The sequence below is a fragment of the Sturnira hondurensis genome, unplaced genomic scaffold, assembly GCF_014824575.4.
Source record: "Sturnira hondurensis isolate 20B ecotype Veracruz unplaced genomic scaffold, ASM1482457v3 Scaffold0003201, whole genome shotgun sequence".
In the NCBI taxonomy this organism is placed as follows: Eukaryota; Metazoa; Chordata; class Mammalia; order Chiroptera; family Phyllostomidae; genus Sturnira; species Sturnira hondurensis.
The window spans coordinates 82,209-92,884 of NW_028075832.1; positions in this window are offsets into that span (position 1 = coordinate 82,209).

The following is a 10,676-nucleotide window of genomic DNA, read 5'->3' on the forward strand; positions in this document are numbered from 1 at the left end:
AAGTGAAACAAAAGAAAATGTACAGGGAACCAACAGTGATGGAAAGAAAACTGGGGCTCAAATCAATGGTTTGGACCAGAAGAAAGAAATAAACATTGGACCAGAATAGAATGAAGAAACAAGAACTCAAAAAAGTGAGAAGAGGCTTAGGAATCCACATGACAACTTTAAACATTCTAACATCCAAATTATAGGGGTACCAGAAGGAAAAGGGGAAGAGCAAGAAATTGAAAACTTATTTGAAAAAATAATAAAAAAAATGACTTCCCCAATCTAGCAAAGGAAATAAACCCAGGGAGTCCAGGAAGTTCACAGAGTTCCAAAAAATGTGGATCCGAGTGATGTGTCTTGGGGCACACACCCAGGCACATCATAATTACATTTCCCAAGATTAAAGATAAGGAGAGAGTCTTAAAAGCAACAAGAGAAAAGGATACAGTTACCTACAAAGGAGTTCCCATAAGACTATCAGCTTATGAAAAGAAACCTTTCTGAAAAGAAACCTAGCAGGCAATAAGGGGCTGGAAAGAAGTATTTGGAGTCATGAAAGACAAGAACCTACATCCAAAGTTACTCTATCCAGCAAAGCTATCATTTAGAATGGAAGGGCAGATAAAGTGCTTCCCAGATAAAGTCAAGTTAAAGGAGTTCATTACCATCAAGCCCTTATTATATGAAATGTTAAAGGGACTTATCTAAGAAATAGAAGGAGATCAAAAATATGAACAGTAAAATAACAACAAACTTACAACTATCAACAATTGAACCTAAACCTAAACAAAAACAAACTAAGCACACAAGTAGAACAGGAACAGAATCACAGAAATGGAGATCACATGGAGGATTATCAGTGGACAAGCGGAGGGGAGAATAAGGAAAAAGGTGCAGGAAATAGGTAGCATAAATTGTAGGTAGAAAATACATAGGGGGAGGTTACGAATAGTATGGGAAATGTAGAAGCCAAAGAACTCATATGTATGGCCCATGAACATGAAGTAAGGGCGGGGGGGAGAAATGCATGTAGGTTGGGTGTGCAGGGTGGACTGGATTAAAGAGGGGAAAATGGGACAACAGTAATAGCATAATCAATAAAATATATTAAAAAGCAAAAATAAAATCATTGCTTATAACTCTATCTGAACTTTAATTTTGAAGTAAAATTACTTATAAAATGGCATTTTTTTAGTCTAAATGAGTCTGTGTGCTCTCCACACCCAAACTCCCTCAATGTCTATGTTTTCCCCACTCCTCTTACTTCTCCTCCCTCTGTTTCCCTCATCCTGTATATTTCCATCTTTTCGTCCCTTCCCTCTCTATCTTTCTCATCTTCATTGTCCTATAAAGCACAGGAGAAGGATTAGATTTAATTAGTCTCAGTGATGGTTAAAACTTAGTCAAAGATAAAACTGTATTTGTTTTTCTCATCAAGAAAAGAAGAGAGAGGACACAAATAAAAACAATCAGAAATGAAAAAGAAGAGATTACAACTGATATCACAGAAATAGAAGGGATTGTAAGAAATTACTATGCAAAACTGTATGCCAAGAAATTTGAAAACCTAGGTGAAATGGACAAATTTCTAGAAAAATATAATCTTCCAAAACTCAATGAAAAAGAAGCAGAAAACCTTAACAGGCCAATAACAGCAGATGAAATTGAAGAAGTAATCAAAAAACTCCCGTCACACAACAGCCCTTGACCAGATGGTTTCACAGGAGAATTCTACAGAGCTTTTAAGGAAGATCTAACCCATATTCTTCACAGACACTTCCAAAAAATCCAAGAGGAGGGAAAACTCCCCAACTCTTTTTATGAAGCCAGCATTACCCTAATTCCAAAACCAGACAGAGACACAACAAAGAAAGAAAACTTCAGGCCAATATCGCTGATGAACATAGACGCTAAAATCCTCAATAAAAGATTGGCAAATCACATCCAACAATACATCAAAAAGATCATACACCACAACCAAGTGGGATTCATCCCAGGAATGCAAGGATGGTTCAATATTCATAAATCAGTAAATGTAATACATCACATAAACAAAAGCAAAGACAAAAACCACATGATCATATCAATAGATGCAGAAAAAGCTTTTGATAAGGTACAACACCCATTTATGATAAAGGCACTCAGAAAAATGGGAATAGAGGGAGCATTCCTCAATATAATAAAGGCCATATATGAAAGACCTACAGCCAACATCATACTCAATGGGCAAAAACTAAAAGCTTTTCCACTAAGATCAGGAACAAGACAAGGTTGTCCACTTTCACCACTTCTATTCAATATAGTATTAGAAGTTCTAGCTATAGCGATCAGACAAGAAAAGGAAATGAAAGTCATCCAAATTGGAAAGGAGGAAACAAAACTGGCATTGTTTGCAGATGACATGATAGTGTACATGGAAAACCCTATAGCCTCTACCAAAAAACTGCTGGAACTAATAAATGAATTTGGCATAACAGCGGGATACAAAGTTAATATCCAGAAATCAAAGGCATTTTTGTATACCAACAATGAAGCAGCAGAAGCAGAAATCAGGAAAAAAATCCCATTCGATATAGCAAAAAGAAAAATAAAATATCTGGGAATAAACCTAACCAAGGAGGTAAAAGACCTGTATGCAGAAAACTACACAACACTGAAGAAAGAAATCAAGGAAGACACAAATAAATGGAAACATATACCGTGTTCATGGATTGGAAGAATTAACATCATCAAAATGTCCATACTATCCAAAGCAATTTACAGATTCAATGCAATACCTATTAAAGTACCAATGGCATATTTCACAGACATAGAACAAACACTTCAAAAATTTATATGGAACCACAAATTACCCTGAATAGCAGCTGCAATTTTGAGAAAGAAGAACAAAGTAGGAGGGATCACAATACCTGATATCAAACTGTATTACAAGGCCACTGTAATCAAAACAGCCTGGTACTGGCATAAAAACAGGCACATAGACCAATGGAATAGAACAGAGAGTCCAGAAATAAACCCAACTCTCTACAGTCAATTAATATTCCACAAAGGGGGCAGTAACATAAAATGGAGGATAGCCTTTTCAACAAATGGTGTTTGGAGAACTGGACAACTACATGCAAAAAAAAAAAAAAAGAAAAAAAGAAACTGGAGCACCAACTTACACCATACACCAAAATAAATTCAAGGTGGATAAAAGACTTAAATACAAGCTGTGAAATCATTAAAGCCCTAGAGGAGTACATTGGCAGGAAAATCTCAGATATTCCATGCAGCAAGATTTTTACTGATACGTCCCCTAGAGCAAGGGACATAAAGGAAAGAATAAACAAATGGGATCTCATCAAACTTAAAAGCTTCTGCATGGCTAAGGAAAACAGTATCAAGATTAAAAGAGAAGCAACAGCTTGGGAAAACATATTTGCCAATGATACCTCAGACAAAAGTTTAATCTCCAAAATATACAAAGAACTCACTCGACCCCACTCAAAGAAGATGAGCAACCCAATTTTAAAAAATGGGCAAAGGACTTGAACAGACACTTCTCCAAGGAGGACAGACAGAGGATCCAGAGACACAGGAAAAGATGCTCGATATCGCTAGCTATCAGAGAGATGCAAATTAAAACCGCAGTGAGATACCACTTCACACCAGTCAGAATGGCTATCATAAAGAAACAAACAACAAGTGCTGGAGAGGTTGTGGGGAAAAGGGGACCCTAGTTCACTATTGGTGGGATTGCAGACTGGTACAACCACTATGGAAAACATGGAATTTTCTAAGAAAACTAAAAATGAATGTGCCTTTTGACCCAGCAATTCCACTGTTAGGAGTATATCCTAAGAACCTGAAAGACCAATCCAAAAGAACCTATGCACCCCGATGTTCATAGCAGCACAATTTACAATAGCAAAGAGCTGGAAGCGACCTAGATGCCCATCGGTAAATGACTGGATCAAAAAGCTATGGTACATTTACAGAATGAAATTCTATGCTGCAGAAAGGAAGAAGGAGCTCCTACCCTTTGCAATATCATGGATGGAACTGGAAAGCATTATGCTGAGCGAAATAAGCCAGGCAGTGAAAGACAAATACCATATGATCTCACCGTTAACAGGAATCTAAACAACAAAACAAACAAGCAAGCAAAATATGACCAATGACACTCAAATATGGAACAGGCTGACAGGGTCCAGAGGGGAGAGGGGAGAGAATCATAGGGGAAAAGGGGATGGACTCACATGAACAAGCATAAAGGACACATGGACAATAACTAAGGTGGGGGGCGGAAATGGGAGGGAGGTGGGGAGCACTGGGGGGGCAGGGTTGGGAATATAAGACAGAAAACTGTACTTGAACAAGAATTAAATAAAAATTAAAATAAAAAACTGTTTGTTTTTTATTTTGAATAACAGTACTTAATATTTTCTGATTATACACCTGTTATTTATTAGATCTATGCTTGGAAGAAAAACAAATTAAATTAACTAACAAATATATGTTTAAATTTCAGAGTTTACACTTTTTATATAAACTACACCAAAAAAACAGATTTGAACAACTTTTTCCAACCTAGAAATATAAACTAAATTAGAACCAGCAATGAATATCAATATTTAAACAAAAGGTAAGCTACAACGTGATTCTAAAATCTTCGAAAATTCTTGCTTGGAAAAAAGAAGGGAGTGCCCCAAATCCACAGACCTTTTTTGTTGTTTGATTTGGTGAAGTTACTCATCATGCTTCAAAGACATAGTAAGATGGAGAAAGGTGAAAACACCAAATCCATGAAAATCAAACCAATCCCTTTCAACCTGGAGAGGGAGACAGATATGGAGAATGGATAAAATGGGTAACCCTTAATTAATTAATTAGCAGTAATATAGAAATGACTGCTTGGGGGAGGTAAGATAAGTAAATTTGAACACTCAAAAAAGAATCTGTCAGACACAAAACATCTATTCTGGATGCTACATAAAATTCAAAGCTTACAGCAACCTCAGAATTAGAGTACCTCTATCACAAAAGTAAATTAATAGGATTGTAGGAAAAGGCATATTGGTCTTGGGCACCTTGTTTGTTTTCCTGTAAAGAGAAAATATTCAATATTTTAAATTAAATATATGTTATAGATTTGGGGGTCTATTTTGTGATATGTATTATAAATATTTTTGTAGATTTTAAAACTCATAATAGAAAGGAGTTTCTATTATGAAATATAAATATTAAAATTTCCCCCATTTTAAAACCCATAATAGAAAGGAGATAATATATTTAAAGGAGTTTCTATTATGGGTTTTAAAATGGGGGAAATTTTAATATTATCAGACTGGGAATTTAAAACCCTGTAGAAATTCCTATGGTAACCATCTGTGCCTCAACTATTTTTCTTTGTAAATGTATATATATTTTATCTTCAACCAAGAACATTTTTCATTAGTTTTAGAGAGAGGAAGGTAGAGAAAAAGAGAGAGAGAGAGGGAGAGGGAGAGGGAGAGGGAGAAAAAGACATCAATGTGAAAGGGAAACACTGATTTGTTACCTTCTTGCATATCTCCTAACTGGGAATTGAACCTGCAACTTGGGCATGTGCCCTAATGGGAATTGAACCTGTGACCTTTCTATCTATGGGATGATGCTTCAGCCAAATGAACCACACTAAGGCTTTGTATAAATAGCTTAAGTTAAAGAAACAGTTTCTATCATACTTGTATAGCTTCACAGATTTACTATATATTCTAGTGTCAGTTTTGTTCATTCCTAGGGAATATATCTTGCAAATATCTACAGTTAAAACTTTATTGCCACTAAATTATCTTTAATATCATATTATAGTAGTTTTAATAACTATCAAATTTTTAGTAATTTTCTTTTTAAATTCTCGATATCATTGATTTATGTCTTCTCTTTATTTTCCTTGATCAATTTTGCTAGGAGGACATCCATTTTATTAGGCTTTTCAAATATCTAACATTTATATTTGTTGCTTCTTTCCTTATATACTTATTTACTTTTGTCAGTGTTTTTATCTTTATTGCTTACTTCTTTCTAATTTTTTGTACTTAATTGGCTTTATAATTCTAACTTCTCATGTCAAATACTTAGTTTATTTCTTCTGCCTTTTAAAATATATGGATTTAAGACTATGGTTTCCTTATAAAGATAAACTTATGTGCACTTTACTTATCATTTAGTTAAATATATTTTCTAGTTTTCATTTCAATTGCCAATTTTACCTTAAATTAGTTAGATATCTAGCTTCCAATTTCTGATATATAACCATCTTCTGATTATCAATTACATGGATTTTAACTTGATGCATTTTGGTCAACTCACTGGAATTTTTCAATGGAAATTTTGAGTTAGCATATTATGAATATTTGATGATGTTTCTTATGAGCTTGAAAATTAAATGTATTCTGCAATTGTGTGCAGTGCTCTACATTATCAATTACCTTAATGTTACTAACTATAATGTTCCAATCATCAAGAAGAAATATGAAAGGTGGTCTGTGACCTTTACTCTATAATTAGAAACACATGAAGACTTGGCAGTTGGTGCAATTCTACGTGTAACACTAACTCAAAGACCTTATCAGAGTATGTTGTATCTAAGATAAATGCTATATACAAATTGAGTGCCTGAAATCTATTGTTGAACTAATTTATTGAGTTATTTGTAATTGATGAGTAAGCAGTAGTTAAAGTGACAGTTTTTATTTTATTGAAGTACATTCATTATTAAGTTTTGCAGAAAGCTTCCATGAGGAGTAAACCATTTCTCAGGTCACTGCCCTGCTTCTTAGCTATAATTGCTCATACTTACAGGTAAATTCGAGTTTGCTCCTTGAGAGTCCAAGCTTCTAGCCAGGGGTGTCCAACTTTTTGGCATATCTGGGCCACACTAGAAGAAGAGTTGTCTTGGCCACACATTAAATACACAAACACTAATGAAAACTGATGAGCAGAAAAAAGGTTTTAAGCAAATTTATAATTTTGTATTGGGACGCATCCATAGCCACCCAGGGTTGTAGGTAGCCTGTGGGCGGCAGGTTGGACAAGCAGCTCTAAGTGTTATTTTTCAATTTATTGACCTGAACATTTCCTGAGGAATCCTGATTATACCTTTTATTTATTATTTATGAGTTTATGAAAAAGCCCCCACTTCTCCAGGACTATACTTGTATATACTGTAAGTACATGCATAGGCTACAGGTGCTTTCATAAATCTGATTCATATTTTTCTTTTGGGAACTTCTAACATTCTAGGCCCATATATAGTATTTTCTGTTTCTCAGCACTATTTATTAATCTGAAATACATGTTCTGAATGTTAACAATTTTGGATATAAATGCAGGTCTGTGTGTTCAGGTTTACATCTTGACCATTTCCTGGCTGTTTTCTTCTTCTGAGTCTTTCAAATATCTCTTTTGAAGAGAACTGAAGAATTTCCCCTGTTTATTCTCCAGTAATAAATTTAATGCAGCATGGGTGTGTTATCACAATTGTTCAAAGTGGTGAAGAGACTCATAATATGTCACTTCCCAAAATGCTACTTTCACATATAGTTGATTGTAAATTAAAGTCCTTCCAGAATCAACAGGTACAGAAGGCTACCTTCTCAGAGTTTTCCTTAACAAAGTAAAACTTCTGGGAAATGAGGTGTGCCACAAATCTTATAACTTGGAGGAGTTTAATTGCCATTAGGAAATGGAATGTTAGCACCAAAATGGGCCTGTATAAACTTTACTGAATAACCTCTGTTTCCATTGTTTTCTCCATATATTTGCCTCCCACAATTTACCACCCCTCAAAGCTCTAAACCCTTTTCCTTTCTCTTGACAATTCTCCACAAATTTATTGTCTTTTGTTAAAATGATATATGAGGACTGTTCAGAAAAATTCCAGCCATTGTTAATATAATGATAATAGTTTGCACAACATTGATGTGACCTGGTAGTCAAGAAAACTGGCCTGGAATACACATACATGAACAATGGCAACTTCACTGTACTAGTCAGTGGGGACAGTGGATGCCATTGAGTGAGTGTGTGTACTGTGTGGCCATTGAATTCCAAGTGACCAAGTGAGAAGAGCAAGGAATCTGAAAATTTTATGTCAAGCTTGAACATTCCTTCCCAGAAACCATTTGGAAGATTCAGAAATATAGTGACCAGTCAGCCACAGCTATGGGCAACTGGGGTTTGGCAGCTTCATCATGACAATGTGTCTGCTCATGCACCATGCCTTATGCAGAGTTTTATGGCAAAACATCAGATCACCCAGGTGACTCAGTCCCCCTACAGCCAAGATTTGGTGCCCTGTGACTTCTGGCTTTCCCTAAAACTCAAAATGTCTTTGAAGGGAAAGAGATTTCAGACTATGAATGGGTTTCAGGAAAATACCATGGGGCAGCTGATAGTGATTGGAAGAACTGTGTGAGGTACCAAAATGCCTACTTTGAAGGGGACTGAAGCATCATTGTCCTATGTACAATGTTATTGTGTATTTTATCTTCAATAAGTGTCTCTATTTCTCATATTACATGACTGGATACTTTCTGGATAGACTTCATGTAAGCATCTGAGTCTGATTGCCTCTTTGGAGTTTTTATTTCATTTCTGTGAGACCCCCACATGCATAGGACATAATAATTTTTTCTTCTGTTAATTTTCCATTTGTCAGTTCAATTTCCAGGATCCGGGCACTATATCTAAGAAAACAGAGAAAAAAAGTTTTATTCTTTTCCTCTCCTTTTCAGTGGAGTATCCGCAGTATGTGAAAATATAAGTGTGCTAAGTACTTCCATTCTTGCAGAGTAGTAGGCCTATTTATATTTCCAGATAGAGTCTATTGGTCAAGAAGTGTGAATAATTTTAGGCAAGGAAAATGATGGGGGCAATGATAATAAGATAAGAAATCAGATGATACATTGAGGTTAACAGGTAGTTTAGCTAGAACAAAGGTTCAAGAAACAAAGGACTGGAAGATGAGACTAGTAAATAGGGAGTCAACATTATAATTGAAACCATGTCACTCTCTTGTATAAAACATTTATCTTTGCATAAGCAGTAAAATTCTTAACCTGTCCTTACAAAGATCTGTATAATCTACTCTCTATCAACTCTAACAAGCTGAACTCCTGACTCTTCTTTATTGTATGATCTCTAGCTCACTGACCCTGTTTAGGTTCCTCAAATATTCTCATGACTTGTCGTATGTGTTACCAAACCAAAGTGAGATTTGGCTGCCTGCTGCCACCAATAGGCAAATTCTGGAGGCAGAGGTTGGTGAGAAAGGAAAGCGGGCTTGATTCAAATGCTGAACAATCTGGGAGGATGGCCAACTCTTGTCTCAACAGCCCATCCCCTCCAGAAACCCAGAGGAAAACTCAGCCACCCCTAGCCAGACCAAACCCAAAAGCAGTGTCCAGAGTTCCTTCTCCCATTCCAAGCACCATCCCTTGAAAGTCACAGGTGGCCTGGCTGCTGAATGATTATCCAGACAGGCCTCAGGCTCTCTCCTTGGAAACTGTGTGTTTAGCCAGTGTTGCCATTGACTTGTGACTCCCAGGGCCAGAAGGTCCCACAGACACACTTGCCAGCATGTTCCCAAGGTGGGCAAGAGAGTGTCCCTTCGTTCCTCTGGTTTTATATTCATTCTCCATGTAGGTCGGACCAGGTGCTTTTCTTAGCCCAAAGTTCCATGTGCTCTGGGAGGGTCTGACCTCCAAACAATGCTGTTCTCCAGGCTAGATTAGCAAGTTTCTTCAATACAGCACCTCCCCCCGGCTGCCATCTTGACCTCTATGGCACATGTGCCGGCCTTCCCTTAATCTCATCCCCAATCAGGTACCAGAAGTGGGTAGGAGGACTCTCCCATCCTATTTAATTGTCTGATAGCCTTGTGCATGCCCAATGTAATGCTTCCATTTGTATCCATCTTGACTGGGGAATTTGCACCTGGGGTATCAGTAACATATACTGTTCCCTTGCCTGAAATCAACTCTAACTTTTTTTAAACAAAGCTAAATAATATTTCAGATCTCACCTTGCTAAAAGACAGTTTCTGCTCCCTCCCTTTAATAACTTATTATGTCCTCTGATAATGCCCTGGAACTCTAGTTCATAGTACTTCACACAAAACTTATTGAATAATTTCCTCTGCAATACTTCCTTCAGATGTTTCTCCCCTGACAGAAGAACAGAAGCTTTATCAGGGCAGGACCTGTGGCTTTCTTACTTAGTGACTGAAGATCTACACAGAATAATTTGATTCAAATTGAAAAAAACTTTTCAAAATATTAAACTCAAACCAAAGACATACTGGTTACTAAGACAGAAGTAAACATAGAGATTTGAAACTATCATCCTCTTATGTGTATATTTACCTTTCATATCATATTTTAAGGTATGTAGGTAAGGTGACTTTTATTTCATTTTTTAATTATAAAGCTGAAAACGTCTTATACTTAACTTTAACAAACATATCTCAGCTTTGTGTAGTAAAAGACGCTGAATTAAGAAGAGGATAATCTGCAGTCAGGGCACATGCCTGGGTTGCAGGCCAGTTCCCAGCAGGGGACTCACGAGAAGTAACCATACATTGATACTTCTCTCCTTCTCTCCTTCCCTTCCCCTCTAAAGATAAATAAATAAAATCTTTAAAAAAAGAATAGGGTAAT